At 35.8% G+C, this 26,782-nt stretch overlaps 1 long non-coding RNA gene across 2 annotated transcripts in view; it reads right to left on the bottom strand.

Annotated features, from left to right (window-relative positions):
* Positions 1-5,842: 5,842 nt before the first annotated feature.
* The window catches only part of LOC103673047, a 175,960-nt gene continuing 155,020 nt past the window's right edge, over positions 5,843-26,782 (bottom strand). The window contains exons 4-5 of one of the 2 annotated variants that reach the window (XR_571295.2): positions 19,222-19,331; positions 5,843-5,976 (exon numbers count right to left, since the gene is read on the bottom strand). This is a non-coding gene — a long non-coding RNA (uncharacterized LOC103673047). Of the gene's footprint in view, positions 5,977-19,221; positions 19,332-23,640; positions 24,304-26,782 lie in introns of those variants that run through there. The other variant, XR_571296.2, reaches the window with a different exon arrangement.

Raw genomic sequence — 26,782 nt, forward strand, 5'->3', positions numbered from 1 at the left:
TATTAGATTAAGGAGCTTACTTAAAACAGAAAGTCTTTTAAAAATTGGTAACGATGAGGTGTTATCACAAAGCAACATGTCTACATTCTTACTTTGGGGGCAAAAATAGTAGGAAGAACAAAAGTATAAGAAACGGGTCATAGACTCCCACATTTCATTTTGTAGATTTATGTAACTTCCCGGAAAAACCTCTCCAATTCCTGATATGGAACCTTAGAAACTGAAGAGAACTCATTAAGGTAACATAGTTCTCAGAGTCTAAGTAAGATATTCTTGAACATTTTTATGATAGAATATGGGTCTAATTTTAGTGATGTATTATTGAATAACTGGAGTATTTTATACGTGATATCATAGCTTTGAATTAAAAGCACCCACACAAATGGAAAACTAACTATAATTTATTTACCCCCAACAAATATATCGTGGAAAGATATATCCTTTTCATATCTGGCAAGGGAAAATAGATTAGAGTTCTGTATAATGAGAGAACTATAAATTAAAAGTCCTTTATTTTCCAGTTTTTTTTTTAAATAAGAGGAATTAAAAAGGCAGCTGGATAGGTGGCTATTTAAAAACCTGTACATTTCTGAAAGCCCATAAACAATCACATACTTTTATTTCCATTCCTAAGAATACACATACACTTCTGTATTTAAAAGACAGTTGAGGGGCACCTGGGTGGCTCAGTCGGTTAAGGGTCTGCCTTCAGTTCAGGTCATGATCCCAGGGTCTTGGGATTGAGCCCCACATTGGGCTTCCCTGCTTGTGAGAAGTCTCCTTCTCTCTCTCCCTCTGCCCCTCCCCCCACTCGTGCACTCTCTCTCAAATAAGTAAAATCTTCATGAAAAAAATAAAACACAGTTGAGATTTCATATCACATCTTCATATTTTTATCTCGACTTGGCATTCCAGCACAGTGCAAGGATGTACCATCTACTTGAGTAGGCCGAAATAGTTCACATGCTCCACCAGAAGATAATTCTGATGCTTTGAATTGTCCCTGAAATCTAGTCCATATTACTCTTCTCTAAAGTTCTTATAAAGCTAAGAGTCACCACCAGTCTGATTCTAATACAATATTACTCATTCTTTTCTGAGAATACTGAGTATTATTTTAGATTAGAGAAGTTCTATATATATGCCTTGTAGTTGTTTAAGGACACTTTTCCTAGAATTTCTCCATAATTTAATCCAATTTCAGATATATAAGTGAAATAATCCATAGTTTGATATTCACTAGGGTAATGGTGCTCAAACTTGCTCGGTTGGTGGAATCACTGATTACACTGCTCTTTTTGAAATACCATAGTGTATTAGGGCACCTGGGTGGTTCAGTTCGTTAAGTGTCTGCCTTTGGCTCAGGTCATGATCCTAGAGTCCTGGGATTGAGTCCCGCATCAGGCTCCCTGCTCAGTGTGGAGTCTGCATCTCCCTCTCCCTCTGCCCCTCCCCCGCAGGTGCGCGCGCTCTCTCTCTAAAAGAAATAAATAAAATCTTAAAAAAAAAAAAAAAGAATTACGACAACCAAATGCCATGTGTGGCCCATGTTTGAATTCTCAGTCAAACAAATTAACAGTAAAAAAAAAAAAAGAGAGAGACAATCAGGAAAATGTATATACTTATAGAATGTTTGATGATATTAGGAAACTACTGTAAATGTTTGTGGGTGAAATAATGCTATTATAGTTTAAAAAATAGTGCTCTACTTTTAGAGATATATACTGAACTATTTATTGATGCATGCATATTATATGATGCATGGACTTGTTTCAAAGCAATCCAGGAAGTTAGGAATGAGTGAATGGTGGGTAGAGAAGAAACCAGTTTGGCCATAAATTAAATAAAATTTGAACAGTTGGGAATATATCTGAAGGAAATGAAATCACTATCTCAAAGCTATATCTACACCAGTATGCTCATTACAGCATTATTCACAATAGTCAAGATATGGACATAACCTAAATACCTGTTAACTGATGAAAATGTTACATACATATATATTATTCAGCCATAAAAAAGAAGGAAATCCTGTCATTTGGAACAACATGGATGAACCTTGAGGTCATTATGTCAAGTGAAATTAGTCAAACAGAGAAAGATAAATACTATATGATCTTACACGTGGAGTCTAAAGCAACCAAACTCACGAAAACAGATTGTAGGTTACTGGCTGCTAGGGGCTGAGTAGTGGGGGTAAATGAATGATGGTGGTCAAAGAGTACAACATACCAGTTATAAAATGAATAAGTCTCGGGGATTTAACATACAGCATGGAGATGGTAGTTAACAATATTGTATCATATACTGAAAAGTTGCTAAGAGAGTAGATCTTAACTCTTCTGGTCACACAAAAAAAGAAAAAAGTAACTATGTAACTACACAAGATGATGGATGTGTTGACTAACCTTATTGTGGTAATCATTTCACAATATATTACATAATGCTATATGTCAAATATATGTCAATATAGTTGGAAGGAAAAGATGTCTATTCTCCCCCTCCCCCTCCAAATAAAGTTGAATAGTTAAACCTCTATATGTGTGATGGGCATGTAGAAGTTCATTATGCTATTCTAATTTGTATATATTTGGAATTTTCCATAATGGAAGTTTTTTTTTTTAAAAAAACTGATTATCTAAAATATATTTCCATTGATATTAGTATAAATGGAAAACCAAAAGAAAATACAGCAGAAAAATGCATATGGAAGCACGCATTAGAACAGAAAATTCAGCTCATTTAGAAATATTCGGGGGTTGGGGGGAATTCTGACCAGGGTTTGTGCTGAGGTATTTGTCAAAATGAGTCTTCTAGAACAGAGGGCACTGAAGAAGCAGAGCAGGAAAACGGCCAAAAAACCAATATATCTGAATTATGTGCTAATAGAAGCAAAGAGAAAAAGATTTAGATTAGCTAGAAGGCTGAAAGGAATACTCTCCTTCTTACCTTATTTCACAGACCAAATGCTAAGTCGTACCTTTCACGGAAGTACAGAAAACTTTGTAGATTGAAGAGAATGAGTAGAGGAAACCAGAGAGTAAATAATTCAAAAACACTTTTATAGTATTCAAAACAGCATATATTAGTCTTTTCTCTGGAATACTGAATGTTTAGACCTCAGCTGTGTGTCAATCACTTTAAGGGTCCATATATATTTTTTCACCAATCCTTTCAGATTGATATCTATTTTGGTGCCTGGTTATCCAAACCACTGTCAATATTTTGCCTGCTGTTTCACTTGTTTTCTCCAACTGGGACTGAACTCTATGGTTCATGGTCAAATAATATAAGACATTCATGTTACTAATTCAGTCTGAGGGTTTGCATCAAAACTTGAGTGAAACCTTTACCCTTTTGTTGGCCCATTCCTGGTCTTGAATTAATTGGAGTGTGTTTGTTTGGATTATAGTCAAATTGAACCCGCTCTTCAATCGATAATTGAACTATGCTCCTGAGATGAGTTCTGTTTAAAACTGAAGGAAAATAACACAGCTTGACCCTTGTGAAGTGTTATGAAGAGCTGGAGTCAAGTGGAGACCTCTTTCATTCTGGTTGGAGGATGTTGTTGCTATCTTAACCTTATGCTGGGCAGAGTCATGAATAGCTACATAAAAATTCCTTTATCTTTGTTGTTTCAATGTCAAGAGGTCTTATTAACACAAAGACATTAAAACTGGGTTGAGTCTGTAGCTAAACATTTAATTGTAATGCTTATAATAACCTAAACTAAGAACACAAGAGCTGTCATTACTGAGCATGTATTTTAACCAAACATCAGGCTAAGGGCTTTATATACAGCATTAAATTTATAGGCTTTTTCATTATTTATCAATTAGCATTCCAAGAGATCATCCAGCCAGTTGCTCCCATCAAACTCACCACTTTTTGCTCCAGACATTGTAATGGCAGTGAGCAAAATTATTGCAGCTTTTAAATATGTATCCTGCTGTGGGCTGGAGCCAGCTCATACTGATTCAGGAGACTATTCTGTGCATCTTTCCCCAACTCCAAATTAAGTGACATCATATTGATAGTTTAAATGGCCATGGTGGGAGAATTTACACTACAGATATTAGTAAATGTCATTATTTTCCCCCAGAGAGCCAGTTGTTAGACATTTACTAAAACACCACTCTATGTATCCTTCTTGCATTTTCCCATAAATGGAAATGTCATTGGGAGGCTCTAACAGAGCCCAGTTACCGCTACTGCAGTAACAGTTCAAGTCAGGACTGACTTTGAACAAGTAAGGGGAGAAGGGAAAGAAAATAGTTCAAGAGAGTTCCACCACCAGCCATTCCCCAATTTGTCTGATTTCTTGAAAGGACCAGGTAAGATAGTCATGATCCTTTGTGCATTCCTTCAGTACCTTGGTGGGAGGAGGCGTTGGGGGAAGACTCTCCACATTGGGGTTAGCAAACTACAGCCTGCGTGCTAAATGTAGCAGACTTCCCGTTTTTGTAACATTTCATTGGCGCACAGATACACCCACTTGTTTACGTGTTGTCTATGGCTGCCTTCACACCTTAACAGAGGTGCTGAGCAGTTGTCACGCAGACTGTATGGCCTGCAAAGCCAAAAAATATTTACTCTCTGGCCCTTATAGAAGATGTCTTCCAAAATGACTGGGGTTGTGATATGTTTGAGAAATGATGTCTTACTTGGAATTTAATTCTTGCAAGGAGGAGGTAGAAATAAGCTCAGTTTCCTGGCTTTTCTTGCTTTACCTTCATCTAATGAAGGTAGTCCCAGGAACATAAGCTATGTCCCTAAATTTTATTGTATCTACTCATTCAATTTCATCATCTGGTGGAAGAGTTCATTCATTATGTCAAGAACACTCATTATTGTTCTCGCATAGACTGGGATACCCAGACCCTCTACCTGGATCTCTTCATTCAATTATTCATTCAACAACTATTTATTAAAGGCTACTAGGTCCAGACTACTAGCTCCGAGGCCCTGGAGGTATACTCTTCAATAAACAAAGTTCCTGTCCATATGGGGCTTATACTTTAGTGGGAAAGGCATATAATGGTTTGCATGTTGTCTAATATTATACCAAGACATGATAAGCATTATGCAGAAAATTTAAATCAAGAAAGGTGCTGGAGAATGAATGAGGTGCTTTTTAAGATGTTTAGGAAAAGAAAGCATCTCTAAGGAGGTGACATTTGAGCAGAGAGACCAGAACAGAGTAAAGGAGTGAGCCATGCATTTCTGGCAGAAGGAACAGCAGAGGCTAAGGCTCTTAGTGGGTGTGTGCTCTAGTGGGTGTGAGAAAAAGCAAGGTGGAGAATGAAAAGGGAATGATGATGTCAGCAAGGTAGACAGGGGCAAGGTCCTACAGGACCTTGTAAGCACAGTAAAAATTTTGTATTATATTCTAATTATATGGAAAACCGTTGGTACGTTGTGAGGAGGGTGCTGACTTCAAGTGATTTGCCTTGTAGATTAACATCCTATCTCCTGTGCACAGTAGAGACCACAGTGGGCAGCATGGGAGGAAGAGCAGTTACAGGGCTATTCCAGCAATGCAGGCAAGGGATGACCTGCATGTGTAGGGTCTAGGGGTTACTGGGGACCATGAGAAGATAGTTAAAACGATTTTGGATTGAAAATGCTTGTAGACTTCTTAAGTCTTCTTTATAACGGAGTGCTAATTTAGTTCTTACTACACAGTATAGAGAGTAGGGAAGAATTCATGCATTTATTCAACAAACACATTGATGATTAATAAGAGAATAATAGGTTCTATGTACTTGAGATCAGAGGTCGAGAGAAGTTCAGCTGAGTGGACGGTAATTGGCAACAACTGCATTCCTCATCTGTCAACTCTATCTTAGTTCATACAAGCCCTCCCCAGACTCTGACCCCAACGCCCCCCACACTGCGTTCACGGGATACTCCAGGCCCATGGCTGCTCGTACTCAGGATATCTGAGGCTGCTGCAATTCAAGATTCTCTTCTCATCTAGAGTTTGAGAATGGAAGAAATGGATTAAAACAGAACGTAGTTCTGTGTGCACACTCACGTGCACACACACATACACACATGTATGCTAGTTCCAATGTACAACTGCTGAAACTTTAAAGTCATGCCTTTTATAAATTTTACCTATCTCTACTGACACAGTTATGTTATTCTTCAGCCAACTAAGCTATGGAATTTCTTTAATTAATGTTTTAATTACGGTGGCCTCACCTGTCCCTTGTTCCTTTCTTATCCTTTCATTGTGAGGTTTTAGGTGAAATGTTACCAAAATTTTTGAACAGATTTTCTTGAAGGTCTTTCCTATTGTTTGACATAGAGAGACGTATGTTCTCATATTAACCCTACAGCTCACCATGTTGCAATGGGTACTATGAATTCAGTATCTGTTCCAAAAGTTATGCTTCTTTCTTTGTCCTAAACAAAGGGCAGATCTTTGGTTTCCTAAAGCAGCAAGATTCAAGCCCTGAGTGAATATTTGGGCATTTTAGTAGAGTGGTGGCATTTTTCCCTGTAACATAGACCTGCCTGTGACTCCAAAGGAACCTTTCAAAGTCAGCTAAAATCTAGGGTTTACAAAAAGGAGAAGGAGGGGCATGAATCAACTGACAGACAGTTCTCGAAGCCAAGAATAAGTGTACCAAGCTAATATTCTTGAGAATATGGTGAGAATATGGTTTTTGAAATCTAAAAGCTGTGGAATCCAAATTGCAACACAAGGCACTTTGATGTGACTGAGAAATTACTTAAAAAACAAGGAGATGGTAATGGCTATGGGAAGTTTTATATGGTAGATGTTATATATAAATACGTTAAGTATATATGCCATACTGTTGATGTATTTTTAATTCTGAAAATGCCCTAAGTGTACAACCTTGACCATATTTTCCTTGGTATTATCATGAAGATAAAAAATAAAATGGAGACATGGTAATCCTCTCCAAGGTGTCAGTGAGCTGCCCTGGACTTCCTCCACCTCACAGGCGAGGCTTCGGAGAGTGCCTTGGGAGCTCGGGAAGGGTTAAAGTTTTGTCTGTGACACTGAAATTGAGGCCAGCTGTAGGTCATATTCACGTCCCAGTCACAGGAAAATGAACCTGTGAGACAGAACCTAATTATCTGCTAAACCAAAAGCCAGTCTCAGTTCAATAACTTACGACAGAGCTAGCAGCCAGATATAGTGTTACCATGGCAACGCTGGAAAAAGCTCCACTGCGGTTGAGAATAAGGAGGAAAAGAAGGAGACTGTAACCCTAAATGTGCTGTAGCCGTTTGATCTCAGACAAGTGGTCTGTCTGGAAAACCAGGTTATTCTATACATGTCTACCATTGTCTGTTTGCTTTAATATCTGCTACAATTACTGAAAAGGAAAACGCAATCACAATGTCCTCTGGGCTTAAAAATAACCCACCAGCAAATGGCTAACTGGGAATTAATTCTAAAGAGAAACACATAAGCTTCCTCTTTCTCCTCCTCCATGCCATCCCCAAGTACAGATAAAGCCGGACACAAAGGGTGGGGATTCTTGAAAACCTCATCATTGTAATGAATGAGTTCTGTGTCCATAAAATGCACTGTCATCCTATTTGCTTCTTATTCCCAAATGCTGAGATATTTTTGGAGAAAAGTTTGGGGAATTAAGCAATAATATTTGCTTTTTGAAGGGGTGGGAGTAGAACTGAGAGTAAAGGAGAACTAATTTTTCCTTGTGAACTCCACCTAAACTTTCAAGTGAAATAATTTCCTGGAATATCGAGTTAGGAAGAATCCAACATTAGAGGGAGATAAAAGCCCTGACAGGTGGGTCATTTTTCTTCTTGCCAGTTCATCTTTGCAGTTTTTTCTGGAACAGCACTGGATTTCTGAATTTAAGAGATGATATAACTTATGCACATAAAAACTTCAGAAGCCCAGTTATCATGGATACTGCGCAAACGGCATCTCACTAAAAATATTTGCAGAAGAAGAAGCAAGAGCTTACCATACAGTCCTATTGGAGGAGAAATTCAGAAGTGCCTTCCTTTCCCTCTCTCCTTTCAATCTTTCCCAATGGAGACAAATCATGCTAAAGCTTGTCAGTTACAATTATTGGATTTCACCATATTTGACAATTTTGATATGCCATTAATGATGTAATAAGACACATTTAGCACATTATCACTTGGGTTTGCTATCCAGTTGTAATGCCAAATTTGAATCACATAGATATGTATGTATAAATATATAGATACAGCAGTGTTTCTTCATGTATAACTCATAAACATATTGGGTTTGGAATATGGACAGGAAGGAATATGGAGATGAATAATATCCTCTTCATATGCATGAATAACTTTGCAGTAATGCAAATGAGAAAACACAAAATGGAAAGTAGGTTTCTTCTAGCAGAAATATGACTAAGAACGTAGCCTGAAATTTGCCAATATATTAGAGTCACTTATAATGTCAGTGCATTTTCTTTGAGATGGCACTTCTTTTAAAAACATTTTACCCTACTCTATTATATTTTCACTCTATAATTAAATAAGTCCACAATTTCAAATTTCCTTAAACTATCATGATGCATGAAATGGAACTTTAGGATTTTAAGAAGATAAAAAAGTGGTAGTAGTGGAGCGGTGAGGGGAGGGGAGGCAAGACAGAAAAGCAACATCAGAGGGCAAAATGAATTTTCTGATTAATTTCCAGGTAGAAGTAACCTAACCTCTGCTCCTGACCCTAACTTAATTCCTTTTCAAGTAAATGGAAGCCAGAAAGTATACTCTTTCCTAAGACAGATGTTTCTGAGATCTGATTATTAAAAGGGTCTTATTAGTTGCAAAGATGCCAACAATACAGTCCGATACATTGTTTGGGTCCTATTACTCCTAAGATAAATAAGTTTTTCTTTTAATCTTTCCACTTAGATGAATTAATTACTTAGGAAAGAAAATGAAGCAATTTTATCAGAAAAGCATCTGAAAAAGCTATTGATTTAAATGCTTTTACATTTTAGCCTTATCACACATGATTAGCTTGCAGATATGAGCTTAATAATGATGCAAACCACCAGATTTCACTGGATTCTCTGTTCCACTTGAATTCCCAGAAAAGATATTGGAAGCACTGACAAAGAAATAATACTGTTTTTTCTCACGATGTTCCTTTGGACAATCTTTCTAAACTATTCCATTGCACATTTTCTTTAAAAGCATCAATCTTTCCTATATTTTTGTGAATAGGTATTCTTGCATTTTGTTTATTTCTAATTATGATCCTAAAATCCATCCATAGGTAAGAATTGCGTGAAGCATATGCTCCATCCAGTATTAAGGCATTGATATGTTCAATTAACATTAACCAAATACGATAAAATAAATTGTAGCTGAAAGTAAGTTTACAAATTAAAACTAAGTTTATAGATTAAAATAATCTGCTTGCCATATGGAAAGTACTCAATGCGTTTGTTGATTGAGTGAATAAAATAAATAAACGAGACTATCTGCTAAGGACTAAAATAGAAGGAGAAAAAGCAAAGTCTTTAAAGAAACTTAAAAAAAAAGGCAGACTAAATCATATGCTACCCTTGGATAAACGACTGTGAATGAAAAAGGGTCCAATTCTCAGAAGTTCTAAATTCATTCACTAGGAAGGAAAAAGAAAAGAAAACCTAGAAATACAGTTATCACTATTGGCTCTACCATTTTTAAATGGACTAGAACATTCTGGAATACATAAAAATTAAGTATATAATAAAGGTGGCACTTCCCATCTTTGATTAAAATTCTACTTTCTCCCCATTAAGGCTACCCACTGTTTTCTGGTCCTCACTAACCTCTGCTAATGTGTCTCTTTGGGTGCTGGTCTTTCACCCTTGAAAAATTCATGAAATTCTTCCCTCAGCAGTAAAACTATATAATGCTGCTCTTAAAAAGTCCAGCCTGCTGGACTCTACACATTGGTCTAGCTGGTGTTTTGGATCCTCTGAAATTCCACAACATCCTCCTTCTGTTGTCAGCTATCTCCTTGATGCCCCTTGCGGGAAAGGAAGCTTCTCCAGATTCCTTCCATGCCCTGCTGAAGGACTTTCTTAGAAGATGGTGCTGGGCAGAGGTTTAGAGGGGAAGGGTGCAGGTTCAGACTCCCTCTAGTTCTTCCCTGATGTCATTCCTAAAAAGCATTTACAAAGGTGACTCCCCAGGATTCCAAGTGGGTAGTGACCATAACCCCTCTGGACTTTATGTCTTCTTTATACTTATCTAACGGGAATCTGTTACCCACTTCCCTCTCATAGAAGCTCCAACACCAGGAGCCGAATATGTGCTGTTCTTCATCTACACTCATTTCTCCCCCTTTCTCTTGTACTCTAGGCTGGCTCCTCCCTGCCCACAGCCTAGAAAGTTTCATGTTGTCTTGGGTGATGGGAAACTACCTCTAGCTCATATCCTGAATGCTTTTCTCCTTTATGGTTAGCTTTTTAAAAATTCTACGATCCAGGTCTCCAGCATCAGTTTAATATTTCTGGCCATGTCCTTTAGGAATTAAAAATAAAGCCATTTTCCTCTCAAGAACTTAGCTCTTCCAAAGCAGAACAATTTGTTTTGAGCTAATTGTATTTGGTGAAAGTTTTTGAAAATGTAATCTACTAGACACTTTAAATCTTCTGTTGACTGTGCTTCTTGATTGTGTCTGCCCTCCCTATAAAGTAATAAACGTCATTGATTAAATGAACAGAGAAAAATAAAGCAACAAGCATGATTTGGGGAAGGAATCTCCCTGGTTGAAATTTTCTAGCTATCATTCCCCCATACAATTAATCATGGCTCCATTAATTCTATCTTCTTAAATATTCCTCTGATCCCTCCTTGTCTCTCCACTTCCACTGCCACCATTTCCTTTCAGGACATCATCCTGTGTCCCAATTAATGTCCCAAGGGAATTGTTATATATAATTATATAAATAGTATCATCAGAATGCTATTTATATTAGGGAAAAAAGGATGGAAGAAAACTCAATTTATATTTTCAAATGGACTAGTTAAATAAATAAATTATACTGAAGTAATAACATAATTATCATATGTGAAAATTACAATATGTGGGAAAGTATTCATTTGGTATTTAACAATTAAAAAGCAAGTTAGACATGATTATGAAAATATTGAGTGTATGTGTGTGTAAGAGAGAGAGACAAAGAGAGAGAAAGTATGAGTATATACTATACGATAATAGGAGTTACCTTCTGAGTGATGAGATTATTATGGGTTTTTTTTGCTTTTTTATTTGTCTAGAATTTCAAATTTTATAATATGAGCTCTTGCTATCATTGTGCAGGTGGAGTTTAATTTATTTTGTAAATAAAGTAGATGTCTTTACAATAATGTGAAAATATTTTTATTGACTTAAGATGGTTTGAGACTACTAGGTTTAATAAAACTGGACTAGCAGGTTTAACTCCTTTCACAACCAGTAATACTATTTTTCTAGTTGCACATAGAAAAAATTCATTATTTTCAGGAAATGAATCACTTGAGGAGGACAGGAATTTGAAATGAGATCTGTTTTCATAAAATAATGTTATAAAGCAATTTCTACCTCTTTCCAATCAAAATATATTATTTAGGTTGAACGCTGAGATATTATGATTTTATTTCATTAATTATTGAAAGCTGCAAGATTGTTTATGATCACTATGACAGAGATTTCTAGTTTTCCTCTTTTCTAGTTTTCCTCTAATTTTTAGCTGAGCGAATGACTACCCAGAATAAAGTCTACATTTCTATGTGCCCATTCCCCCAAAAGCTTTGGGTAACTGATGTCTAAATTCTAAGGGTATAGTGGAAGATGTATATAAAAGTCCCAGAAATTATCTTTAAAAGGAAGTGCAGTGTCCTTTTTTTTCTCTTCTTTTTCCTTTTGACTGGAAGTAAACAACTTGTTGGAGCTCCAATGGTCATCCTGAGATTACCCACGAAATGCAAGTAATTTAAAAAGAGCATCAGAATAGAAGCAGCATAGGTTCCTGACTTCAAAGTACTCAACGAGGCTTCCAGGAGAATGATTTTTGAAGATATGTCACCACCTCCAAATTTTCCATGATTTGTTTTACATCTACCTTTGGATGTCACAATCACACCATAAATCCGACATGTCTGATATCAAAGCTCTATTAACTGAAATGGGAACGAAGGGGGATCTGATGCTGGTTCACAAAGGGATTATCATGATTCTCATTCTTCTAGTGTCAAAAGGTGGAGAAATTTAGTGTCATCTTCTTCTCCTTTCTTCCTTGCCACAATTTGTATCCCCATGTAATCTACTCAGTCATTAAGGCCTTGTATAGTCAAAAGATTTCTCACATTTTCCTCCTCCTTTTCACACTATGGGTAGTGGTCCTTAATTTTGGGATGGTTTAGTCTCCATAGAGAATCTTATAAACACTATTCAATCATTTCCTCCAGAAAAATGTATATCCACTCAAAATATCTCATGTAATCTCATGGAAACAAAACCTCAAAAGGCCAGGGACATGTGGACCCCAGGTTAGGAACCTCTGGTTTAGATATTTTTTGTTTCTTCTTGTGTCTAATTATCCCCAATATCTTCTCATTTCAACATTCTCTATCCAACTATTTCTCAATTGGAGTGTTAGTCAATCATCTAGAACATTTTATAGAACCCATCTGCATAGGCTCTATTCCAAACCTAATGAGTTGGAATTTATAGGATAGCAAGAGTGGTGTATCTTCATACGTAGTTTTGATATGTCCTCTGGGCTAAAGTCTTAAGTTACACTGACCTCACACTAATCTTGTATCTTTCATCCTTGCATCTCTCCCAAAACTCTTTAAAGGGTTCCCAGTGTTTACCACACTGTGGAAGGGCACAATTACCAGAAGAGCCCCTGTGAGCAATGTAGGGCCTCCTTCAGCTGATCTTAGCTAATCCTTTAATAGTCATTTTATAAAAATATACCCAATCTTCCAACAAAGATAGCCCATTGTATCTGTTCCTGCGCATTTGTACATAGTTCATATTCCTCCTGAAATTCAGTCCTCCCATCCCTTCTTCTAGAAACTCTTTCTATCTGTCACAGAGCAGCTAAATACAGCCTCTTCTAGGGATTTTTTTCTTGATTCTCAATAACTAAGTAAATATTTCCCACAAACATTTCAAATCCCAAAGCATTGTTTTTTTGTATTCTTTCTGGATCTATCACATTATGAATTGATAACTTTTTTTAATTTTTCTTATTTTCTCATGAGAACATAATATCCTATGAAGAAAGACTTCAAACTTCATTTTGTGTTTCCCACATACCTAGATCAGATTCTTATTTTGTATAGATAACGAAAGAAAAGATGGATGAGTTGAAAGATGGATAAAAAGATTTAAGGGTTAGAAGTCTCCTGTTTATAATAATCTGTAACTCTACTTGTCTGTGGGGCATTGCCAAATAATGAGTTTAGCAATCAAAGTATTCCTGCTTAGAAGTAAGATTTGGGACAAAATCAAAGGTTAATAATGAAGATGATAAAGAGAAGTCATTACCAGGCATTGTGGTAATCTCTCCGCACTGTAGAAGACACAGAGAGGTGATGCCCAAATTTTACATTAATAATTGTGTTTAGAAGATCTAAGGTTCCATTGAGTTTAGATCACTCTTGTGGAGGAAGCAAGCAAAAGTATAAGGAAGCAGAAATTTCTTCCCCTATATGGTTTTAAAGACACTATAGTGTTATTCCAAAGGTGGAAGACATCACACAGTAGGTTAATTTTTTAAAACATTCAATGCCAAGCTCCTAAAATATCTAAAAATAACTTCTTTTCATACTAGTCAAGTGTGGCGTTATTTCTGTGCTGCCTGGGTTGAATGTTCAAAATCATTGAGGCAGAGTTTAATGCTTCATGCACCTATTACAGTTAAATGCATGCTATTCCTTATTGACTCTAGCATATCTAAACCTGGTGTTTATGTAAGAATATAAAAGTACAAATACTAGGCTTTGAGACCTGCTTGATTGAAGTTCAAAATCACTCCATAAATGACATTATGTATTATTAAATAATCAAAGGTTAATCTGTCTATGTGTGTACACAGCTTGTATTTTTAAATCACAGAACATTCTATTAAATTTTTACACAACCAAATAGCTCTTGCTATTACTGCTGTTACTGCCATTTTTTAAACTATCAGTATATCATGGTTAAAATAAACTCTGGCTTATTGGTGATTGTTTTTTCTTATATAAAATTTTAAAATCAATTTTTCCATTTTGAGATTGAAGAAGGAAATAAGAATGTGGTTCTATAGCTAAAAGGAGCAACAATATGTCTAAAATAATCCTCTGATGATCACGAAACTCCCAAATAGGTCTCAAGAAGACATAAGAAAAGGCTTGGAGTAGTAACCCAAGATTTGTGAAATGAGATTGATTTCCATTCAAATCAGGTCTTTTACTCTTCTTGAAAATGTCAAGGTGTCAGCCTTGGCCATTACAAGACTGTGATTTATAGTTGAGACAAAGTGATAGTATCAGCTGACTGTCTGGAAAGGCTGCCGATGACAGCCATCGCTTTTCTTAACCAATCAGCAAGCCTTAACTAAAACCCCGGGCTTTCCCCCTCCATCTTGATAAGAAAATGCTAAAATACAATCTGGAAAATTCACTTGGTGGGAAATAAACAAGCGTTGTGGGAGGAAGTAGGTATCGTACTTCCACAGAATAAATAACAAACATTATTTATGGTAATCTATATTTCAGATGTTTAGAAACACATATTCATAATAGGAGCATAAACAGATGTTCCAAATATGACAACTTATTTTAATATACTGGAAACCACAGCATAATTTTGTAATTTGATTAATTAGGAAGAAGAATTGTGAGTGTTAAAATCAATTTTCAAACTCTCCAAATTATATTTATAGCATTGCTCATCTGCATCACAAAAAAAAAACCCAAAATGTTTTGCATTAGAATCATTATTCATAGCAAATTGATCTTTTTCTCATTGATAAAAATCCCTAAATAGTAGTTCTTGATAGTAAAATGTTTAAAACTGCCCAGGTCATACCATGATAAACAACCAGACTGAGAAGAACAAGCATTTAACACCCTAATCGTATAAAACCATATAATGGCTACAATTGTATACCAATATAATTATATCTATATAATTATATATACATATATAATACATACATATAATCACATAGTAGACACAATTATATACAGATATAATTATATATCTCTATATAAATATAGCCAAATAAGTTGCCCTATCTGTACATAATTACAGCCATTATATAATTTTATATGATTCGGATGTCAGCAACATAAAACTCCCTAATATCAGAGGTGAAAGTGGAAGGGATATAAAATTGTCTGTAACAGAACAGCCTAAACATATGGTGACCAAGGATAAATACTGGACTACAGAATATCATCACTGTGCCTTCTTTACCAAACTCCCATTTCTAACGATCCTACATAATTTTTAAAATGTCAAATTCCCAAATGAATCCAAATGCTGACTTTCCTGATGTATGCCATGTATTAAATGATCATGGAAAATGTTAATAAAGTGTAATTAATCTCCAGGATACTCAAGGTTGCAATTTGCTGGTGCAGAAGTTTTATAGTTATAGTTCTGTACAGAGCACATTTGGACTAAATAAGTTAATACTGCCTGTATGTTCATAGGCTCCACTAAGTTTAGCAAGACAAACATATTTGATAGCAGCCTATATCATATCACTATGCTAAGCAATTTAGAAATTTGTAGTGGTTGTTGGGAGCTTTGTTATATTTGGCCTGTTGGAACTTCCTTCACCTTCTGCCATAGACATTAACCTTGCTATGTTAGTCTTGCTCTGCTTCCCTACACAGGTTGTCCAATCTGAGTAACTCTTATCTGGAGACCGAAGTAGCTCCAAAACAGAACCAATCAGAGCCTCTGTAAAAAACAAAATTGAAGGAGGGGTAGAGAGAACATTTTCATTTTTTCCTTCTAGAACCACCGGCTCTAGGAATGATGTATGGTGCCGTGGCCATCTTTGCCATCACATAGAATGTGAGAGAGATTGAGAGGGAGAGGGAGTGGAGAAGAGAACCTGGATAGAAGAGGAGAAGGGGAGTAGCAAGAGGAGGTGGGGGGCGGGGGTCCTGAGGGCAGGGAGATGATGGTGATAGACATACAGCTTCCCAATCTGAGCTCAGTTTTGAGCTTTTGATACTGAAAGGGTCTGACTAACGCAGTGATTTAAGCTAAGGCTATTCTTTCCTACCCCTTTGACTCAAAAAGTCCCCTGTGGAATGGAGAAGTACCCAACTGCCTAATCACATACTAATTTTTTTTTACCCAAAAGTCACTTTAAAAGCATTTTCCTCCACATCTTTGTTTGATAAATCAGTTGTAAATGAGGAAAGTGAAAAGGAGAGAGGTTCAGTTCCATAAGATAACTAGTGGTAGGACTGGTGCTAGAATTTCTGGTCTTGTAGCTTCTACTTTACTATTCAAATTCAGTGGTGGCATTTATGATGTAGACGTCAAAAACTCCAGGTTTATGTTGCATATTTTGTTAACTCCCAGAGAATAGCCCAATTAGAATGCTTTGGTCCTTTGACTAAGTAATGTAATTGCTACTTCATGAAACTACATGATCGATATTATTATATTAACTTACTTCTTTTTTAAAAAAAGAAATTAAATGATGGCTTTTTTTAGAGGGATTGAAATCATATGTAAATACTGCATTTTAGTCTAATTATTCTGGAAATACCATTTTTATAAACCATAATTATTAACATTTTCATGGTCTACGGTTTTTGATCACTAGACCTTTGCATAGTATAGGGAATCATAAGACCAGAATCAAGACACTGCAAAATCCTAACAATAACCCATATCTAGCCCAAAGCAACTCAAAGTAGACAGGTAGGTTATTTTATCTGCAACTAGAAAATAGGACAAACCACATAGAAGACTCATCTATAAAATATAAAAAAGAATAAACTGCCCAATTACAAGATTTATGAAATGCTAAGGCACTCAAAAAGGACAAAAAGTGTTAGGTAAGTGAGAGATATCTTTTGCAGACCATAAGCTATTTGAGAACAGAATTTCTCTTTTTCTTTCCTGTAGTTGGCACTCAGGAAACACTTGATAAGGACATTTATAGTACATAATTTTTGAGTGTTCCTAGATCTGAAATAATTTTGCAATGGTGTCTGCCTCTCACCCTTGGGAACACCATACACCCAATAAATTTTGGTGACAAGAACAGTAGTCTCTTTAGCAAAAGCAAATACTGAGACCCAAACAGAAAGAAATAAACTAATATTCATTGGTGATAGAGACTAGGCTAAGAAATTTACTTGAATTATTTCGTTGATCAATCATTAAGTCTACTTAAGTCCTTGATATTAAAATGTTGTTAAAAATTAAATAAATGAAAGTCAGTTCAGCTGTTTGGTAAATTATGACTCAGGCTGTATCTAAATGCATTGAGGGCAACAACTACTTTTTATCATTAGTATCTAAAATCTCTAACTAATATTCATTCATCTGATTTTCATTTTAAGGCCAATCAAATTTATTAAATAATTAAGTCTTAATTGGCCATAGTGGTCCCATGTGGTGATGCAGCCTTAATTCATTGAGTTTTTTTTTTTAAAGCTAGATATACATTTACAAATAAATGGATACATTAATGAATCAACAGCTTATTTTGAGTTGACAAATTATATTTATGAACTGGCAAATTCCACATGGATTTCATTCTCAAGCAGGATCTCTCCACAATAGCAACAAAGATGAGTCACTAGTGAGTCCAAGTTTCTATCCTCTTTACAACTTGTAATCCATGAGACAAGAAATGACAATCTTTTTTCAGTATCTGTGTTAATTCTAAGGGAAGACATTAGGAAAGAGGCTGCTAGAAATTTCATCCCTGAGTAGGCCATACTGGCCTTTAAATGGATTTTATAAGCATTTACTTAGCTCAACATTAGGACTAATAAAGTGTAGATTCTTACAGATGTGGGTACTCCTTATGGATGCACATGTCTTATAGATAAATAAAGGGTAAAGAGCATTCTCTAGAGTCAATAAGAGATACGGTAAGGATCTTTTTTTTATCTTTCAAATTTAGCGTCATACAGTCCTATTACTTATTAGCAACTTGCTCTTTCCGAATTACTTTATTACATTTATTTACAATATTATAAATCATAGAAGTGGATGGGAGGAAATGAACTAGAAAGAACATACAAGTTATCTTTCTCCCAAAGTAACCAGCGCACTTCCTGTTGTGATATGTCTAATCGTTGAAAAACACATTATCCCTTTGTTTCATGTATATACTTAAGTGATTTTAGTCAGTGCAGTAGGTGGCCCTCAGTAGAGCACACCCTATGGAAAGAAAACACATTTTCTTTAAACATAAGATACAATTCCTTTGAGATCCTGTTAATCATTTTTCCTTTCTAATTGAAAAAGTCACCACAGAAATTAGAGTACGAATTTCATTATTCTAGAAAGAACCTTAAAAGTTGACACGTCTTTGAACAATTGTCTCAGAAATCCTTTTTTAAGTACATTTTCATTTTCTGGCATGGCTTGAATTGAATTCTAAACTTTCTGCTGCTTGTCCTCTAAGCCCCTCTGGTGAATTTAAATAGGCTTCCCTATATATTTAGTACATTCAAGAATTCTTTGTCACAGTGCCTACTCTGCTTTATTATTAGAAGGCTGTCTCGGAAGTCCAGCAGCCAGTTTGTTTTCTGCCATTAATAAAGAGTCTACTTTTTTTTCCCTCACTTCTTTGAAGAAGTTGAAAAGACTCCATGTTGGGGGGATGGGGGCAGGAAGACAGACAGAAGTGAAGTGAACCGACTGTGGTGTAATCCCCCAACAAAAAATGTTGTCTACTGTAGAAACCTCCCCAAGGTTTACAAATGCACAGGCTGGGCTTCTCGTGTGATATATAACAGAGTGATAACTTAGCCACAGCCCGGTTCCCCTCTCCCCACTGAGAATATGAAGTCTACTATGAGAAAGACATTACATTTTTAAATCCTACAGAGCCAAATACTTCCACTGGCTAGTGTTTCAACACCACCCAAATCTCTTACTGAAGATGTTTGGAAACTGGAAAGATAATCACAATATAAATCTATAATTTCTCATAATTCCCTTATATGTCTAGGAAAATAAATAGAACGGTTTCAACAAAGACCTACCAATTTGGATGTACAAAATATTGAGGTTGACTCATGGCCTAGGGCAAGCTAATTCAAAGGGAAGATGATTCCACAGAGTAGTCACTTGGTGCTCACAAATCATCAGACACCTACCAACAGAGAGGGAGACACTTCTTAGAAAAAAGGAATGGTTAAATCCACCTAAATAAAAGAAGCCGAAATACCTTCCAAGGCTAAGATGAAACCTGAAAGTTATTACTCTTATTTGGTTGACCTAACCGATAGTCCATGATTATTAATACACTTGTTTAGGAATTAACTATTAAGGTAACAAACTTAAAATCATATTACCTATATGAACAATGAAAGATTTATTTCACCATATGAGAATTTTTCACTTTTAAATTCCCCATAAAACATGCATGAAATTAGCTGATTATATAAAATAAAATTAATTAATTAATTAATTAATAATAAATTAAATTCACTTAATATCATCACCTTTCAAGTTCCTCCTGCTTTTAAACCTTCACAAGTAAAGATTTCATACAAGTTAATATTATTGGCTAGTAATGCACTTCATCTGATGAAGCCACATTTAACATAGAGAGATTTAGGGGAAATAAAAGGAATGAAAGTTGAAGGCAGCTCATTGAAAAAATGCTGTGGATGATTTTATGAAGATGTCTCAATTTTTATACTGATTTTACTGATGCTTTTTAAAAATGAAGATACATGTACCTGTATATGCATATAGAGTATGTATGTATACATGCCTCAGTGTGTATTTGGTCACTAATCATCAGAAAACTAAGTATCTGCAGATAATACAGCACCTAAGTTTCTGCATACTAACCATGCATTTGCAGAGCTACACTAAGAACTCTATTTTTCAAATGTTTACAAATGCCCAGGGTTTTTAGAAACTTCTGTATATGAGAAACTTCGTTTTCCTTTTCCAAATACAGTCACTAAGAGATCAGTGGAATTTGAGTACAGAGTTAAATGTCTAGTAAGAAATTAGACAAAAGAATCCAAGTAATCAAAATGATGCCTGCCTTTGCTGCCTACCGAAATGTAGGCTGCACTGCATGTGTAAATGGCAAGAAAATTTGGGCGTTAGCTAACCCTTTATGTACTGTTTTCTCAAAACTCATCCAAATAGGACAGCTTGTAAAGCCATTTACATATTTATCAGGTGAATTCAACCAAGCCTAGGCATGTCCATTTGAAGAGGAATGTAAGGTAGTATACACCTTTTCTAATTTCATTAGTAATTAACTTGTACTATAATTCCCCTGTGATACTTACACCTCTTCTAGATATTACTAATGCAGGCTAATGCTTAAGAATATCTCTCTATACCTCTTTTTTGGCTTCACTGGAACACTAAAGTGTTGCAGAGTTTTGTACTAAGAAAAATATTGATCCCGTGAACCCTGAAATGAAATATAATCATATTTAGATTTGGCAAAATTCCAGAAGAGGCTTCCTTGATGGGTCCTAAAAGATTTTTAAAAAATGCCATTTTGGAAAATTGATGTTTTCCTTACAGAGATTAAAAGTTAAATGCGTATCACAGTATTCACACAGCAATACAAAAGAGACAGAAAAAACTAATACTTCATTGGTCTTTGATAGATTTTAGCTGAAAAGTTTAAAGTGAGCGCTGATTGTAAAAAAAAAAAAAGGAACTTGAAGTTCATAGTAAATTAACAAGCAATGTGAAAAAGGAAAAAGAATCAAGCGGGGGTTAGTATATTTATGTAAAACAGTGATTTGCTATTTCAAAATTAAAATGTGAAAATAAGCTGGTGTCAGAGAGGAGGTGATTCCTCATTTCCACCGCATTGAACAAGCTCACATCGGCAGCAGACAGCTCTTAATATATGCGTCTGGCTCAGGCTGGTCTCCCAACCAGGAAGCCATCGAATTGTTAATATTACTGCTTTTTTTGTATGCAACACACATCATTTTCTCGCTCTTTGTCGTAGACCTCTCCTTTTATTTTAAGCTTAGTATGATCTGATTTTCCAAATCATATTTTATAACCCCAAACAATATTATTCTGTGACAGCTTAGATAGAAATGCAGAAAAAGTGGCATCCATCTGTCCATATACAACATAAAGTAGTTTATATAAACAAAGTCATCCACTTAAATCTCTACTCACCTTTATGGAGTAAGAGAAAAGCTTTATCAATGATATTCTCAGAAAAGATAGTTTATATGCAGGAAGGTTACATAGAGAGGGTTCAAAGAATGCACGATGATAAGTAAAAAACAAACATCACTGCATTCTAAATTCAGCTTTGGTACCTTTCTTCTACGAAAAAGAAGTTAACATAAAGTGTAATTCACGGATATAATAACATAAAAAATATTGCATTTGAAATAGCTTGTATCTGATAGCACTATAGCCAATAAACAACCATTCCTTACATTATTTTAGAACGAATTTAATGAAACATCATTTACATATTATTTACGATTGTGTTGAATCAGGTGACTGTAGACATATACCTGTGTGTGATACTGTTTTACATACAAGGTAGTTTCTGATCTGTTGTATAAACATTGCTAGTAAATATAATCAAGTTTCTGTGCACTTGTAGATACACACACATACAGAGTTCTTTGTATTGAGAAACTTGTGCTTTTCAGTGTTTAATTATAATGAAAATGTGGTTCAAAGAAGTAAAAGATGAACACTATCAAAAATCTTTACTGTCTATATTACCTCCTTTCTGTTGGAGTTTTAAGACCTATGTTTATGCACATACATACACACACGTAAAATTTAAGAGATTCTAGATAAATAAAATAGGTGATATAAATAAAGAATCTGAATAGCTACAATGTGGATACATGCTTAAACATATTTTACGTGGCTTGTATAGAGGAAGAACATGTTTACGATATTGTAATATCAATTTTTGAGGAACTATAACTCATGGGTGATTTGTATCCTATGATGTTTCAAACATGAGTAATTGTAACAAATCCAGTGAAAAGGTGAACAAAGACTCCATACAGTGTTCTAAAGTACATTCATAAATTTATTTTAACCATGCATAAGGTACATATAATTTATAGCACCCATGTAAAGCAGTAGAGTTAAAAGAATGAAATCATTTTGGTTTTTCTATTATGGAAAATCTCTCGTGTCCATTGTGTATCTTAGGATCTGCAATATTATTTTAAAATTTGTAAATAGATTTAATATATTGATTCTACTTACAAGAAATAAATATTTGATGTGGCAATGTCTAAACAATGTTCAAATATGACACGTTACGTATTGTTGGAATAGTTTATAAAACTGAAATTCTTATAAAACTAAAACTATGCAGCTCAGAGTCAGTTGACAGATGAACTGGAGCAGTCTGACTTCATCGGTGGTATTTACTGGTTTATCTCACATAGGTCCATGATATAGATGAAGTAAAATGTAAAGACGAAAAGGCACCATATTTTTGCTAATTACTGATAACTCTTACGACAAGAGAATGTCTTATTATAGCAGGACATACAAAGTATTTTGTCTGGTTAAAAGAATAAGGAAAACTCCGGCAATAAATACCAAGTATAAAATAGCATTCTTCTTAAATCAGTAGTAAAATCTACTAGGGTCAGTAAAGAAGATTGTAAATGATTTATTTCTAGGCCTCGAGCATGATTATAGCTATACATTACATATTCTGAACCACACTTACACGGAGACATATAGGATTTATTTAAGAAACTAATGTATATATTTCTATGCATATGAACGAAGTTATCAATATAAGCCACTCTCTTCTTTATTAACTAAGGAGGTATATTCTCTTAGACTAGCCACCTTAAAATACATCAAAGGAAGCTTTTTAAAAACACCTGTATTTTAACTTTGCTTCTTACATAGTTATCTTATAGTGCTTTTATATGGTTGTTATAATATAATACAAATGCTATTCAGTGCAACTCTGTAATCACTTTTGAGTACAGTTTCTGAAAATAGTATTTTGGGGGGTGGGTCATGATGAAAACATTGCTGATTATAAAGAAGAGCATTGTTCTTTTCTCCTAGGCAGAATCTATGTATGTTCTTTTGTTCTGGTGGTTACTGCAGACAATCGATAAGGTCCAAAGCTGCTGGTTCCCCTCCGCCTAGGTCCCAAGAGCCTGACTTGTGATGTTACTAAAATACCTCACAAGTTAGGGTCTCAGGGACTAGGAAAAGTCTGGTTTGATGCGGTAGAATTCTTCTTCCAGTAATGAGGCTAGCTTAGAAATTACAGTTGGGTTCAGTTAAACTTTGTCCTCTAAATACTAATTAAAATACATACGTAGAAATATATATGATATATAAAAGTTAGGATTAGCTGAATATTCACGACGACCATTTATAGACTAATTCCAGATCTTAAAATAATGAAGAATATGAGAAACAATGCAGACAATGAACAGTTAAGAGTCATTCCATCAGATCCAAAGAAAGAGACTAAAAATGGGTTAAAATCTGTTTCTAGCAGATTTATGCAGCAACACCATAGCCTCTATTACATTAAAGAAGGATTATATGCCAGTTAATGGGACCCTGATTGAAATTTTGCTTCCCATTACACTTCCATACAGTACAACTGTTAAGGTGGGCCAAGGACATATAACACTTTCAATCTGATTTCAATATACACTGTTGCAGTTAAGAATAAAACAAAAACTTTTCTGCATGTCATAATTTAATACCTCCGAAGCTTGATTTTTCTCTTTGAATCTCCAAACTATTCAGACAGCAAATATTTCCATGCATACTCTGTAGCTATTTGAGCAATGCCACTTAATGAACATGTAACTTAAAATGCTGGCAACATGAGAAGAAGAAGAAAAAAAAGAAGATTCTATTTCTTAAATAATTGCATTATAAAGCTCAATACTTTTGAAAATACACAATCCCAATCCTGTATAGTCACTGAATTTCCTCCGATCTTTTAGCCTTGTTTGTGGTTCAAGAACAGAATTGGTACTTTAGGAATGATCCAAGGTTTAGTAGCATAGAACGCAGGGTATAACAATCAGACCAGCCATAACATAAAAGTCCTGGCCACAGAAGTGGAATCTGGTTCTTCTGAAGTGGTTGATCTTAAAAGGGAAAAGAGGAGGGAAAAAAAATGGAAAGAATTAGAATGTTTTCCTGCAGAACAGGTGAATTATCCATTTCCAAGTAAGCTGCAAGGAAAGCTCTGCTGAACACAATATTTGCTAACTGGCCCCCCTCCTCCACCCTAGTACCACACCCCTTTCCAACCACCACCCCCCACCCCCTGTCCAGATCTTTACTTTGCCTTGTAAGACTTTAAATATTCTGCTCCATGATGTAATGCATCATTATATAAGATCTCTTTCTGTTTATCATTTGATTTTCCATACTGAATCCGTTATGGCTTAAAATAGTAAATAGTTAAAAAATAAAATAAAAAAAGCACCACTCACAAAAAGCAAAAAATAAAACAGTCCTTAGATATAAGTCCATGCTTTTCCTTAAAACTGAATATGGCTTTACAATTTTTGACCATAGCATTCAACCAATTATTAGAATGAAAAATCTCACCCCTCCATAAATATGACATTAACATAATTATACCACCCCCATCACGGAGACCCATCCTCCTTAGGGAATACATCTGATGCTCCAAAGATGGAAATCAGTCAGATTTTAGTTGCTCTCCAACGTACCTTTGCTTCTCACTGACTGACTGGCTTTTACCCTCCACGCACTCACACGCCACCCCCTCCCCTCGGCTAGACACGGGTGCCCGAGCGAGCACGCGCGCGCACAGGCATACAGACACCCAGCGTGAGGCGAGGCAAAGCATCTGATGCTGACTCAGAGCGCTTCTGTGTGCAGGGGGTGGCCGCGGCTGGTATTTTCACTGCGCTCATCATTAACATTAACTCACAGTCTAGCATCCACCCTCTCCCAGACCTGCGGGACTGCAGCATTTGCATGACGCTGTCACTCTAGCCTTTGCAGGTCAGATGATAGGGGGGAGAAAAAGCAAAAAGAAAAGAAAAGGACTGAAAAGAAAAAGCCCCAAGACTCTTGTAAGAAATGCCTTCGTTTCTTCCAGGGTCTCCTGATTTTTCTACCTTTCTACTTCCTCTGTGGCTAGGTCTCAGTTGTTTGACATCTTTCCGGAAGAAAATGTCTTGTGCTTCAATGAGCCAGTAGTCAGTTGGTCCTCCCCTCCCCTCACACTCCGATCCCCACCCCTTTTCCCCCCTAATCAATAAGACAGATCTCCAAATGCAATTGTGGAAACAGGCTCCGACACAGTCTCACCCTGGATCCACTACCTCAGAAAGCAGGCAGCCAGGCTCACACGTGAGGGAAGGACAGAGAAAGAGAGAGAGAGAGAGATAATGCCAGCAATTCTTTAACAGTCCCAGACTTCATTCTACGCCTTCTTTTTTTTTGCCCCCCTGGCTGAAGAAAGAGCAAAAGGAATGTATCCACTTCTATATGGAGACCCAAACAGCCCAAGGGACGCATGAGTGAGACCGATCTGTATAGATCAATCATTTCTATTTAATAATGAGCAAAACTACAATTTTAATAAAAATAATTGCTTAATATTTTTATTAGCTGTGCTCTCAGTGCACAGGAATTATAAGATCTGCCAGGATCTGAATCATCAATATGATTTAAAATGTGTTGAAATCCTAATTTGCTGGAATGAAATCAACCAACAGGATATTAATATATTTTTTATTTTTATTTGAATTTTTTGATTTAAGAACTTACAAAAATAATAACTAAAATAGGTGTGTGTTGGTGAATATGTAAAAGTTTTTGAGATTAAGACATGCTTGCAGGCGATAACGATTAAAGATGGAATATATGCTCACAAAATATGGATTTGTGTACGTATAGGAGAACAATCTACTGTGTGCATTGTTACAAAAGGAACGAAAATATTTGGCTGAACACGGTCGTGTTTGTACTACAGTGTTTCCCAACATAAAAGACAGTACACAGGTATTTATCCACTTCCTTTGTTCTTCAATTGTTCTTTTTAACGACTGGATGTGGTAAACTGCCCACCTTTCCTTTCTACATGAGCAATATTTCTGAATTACTTGCCAGCCAGAACTAGCCATCGGTGACTGTGCAGCATACAAGAAATACATACAAAGGAAAGAAAAGTACGGCAGTTCTCAAGCCAACTGTAATGCTGTCTGGTGCTGCAGAAATTTCAGTTTACTCACACAGACAGATCCCAGCATGCACTGCAGCACCGCAGGACCAACTAAGGTAGCAGTTTGGCAACACATCTGGCAACAAACGTAAAGGACAACCATTTGCAGAGGTTCCAAAGAAAACATCACACAACCCATAAAGAGAACGATGCATCTGCAGCAGGAGATGTATCTCTAAAATCAGCTTCTACAGCCTCCTGATTTGAAAGAAAAAAGCAAAGAAGAAAAGAAAAACTTCAGCACGAAAACAAAAAACACAAATAGAAGAAGTGGGCACCCAAAGAAAACATGGAATGAAGCACACACTCTCCTGAGAGAGAGAAAGGCAGGAAAGAAAAGCATAAGAGAGGGAGGGAGAAAG

The sequence above is a fragment of the Ursus maritimus genome, unplaced genomic scaffold (assembly GCF_017311325.1).
Source record: "Ursus maritimus isolate PB19 unplaced genomic scaffold, ASM1731132v1 scaffold_4, whole genome shotgun sequence".
Lineage (NCBI taxonomy): Eukaryota > Metazoa > Chordata > Mammalia > Carnivora > Ursidae > Ursus > Ursus maritimus.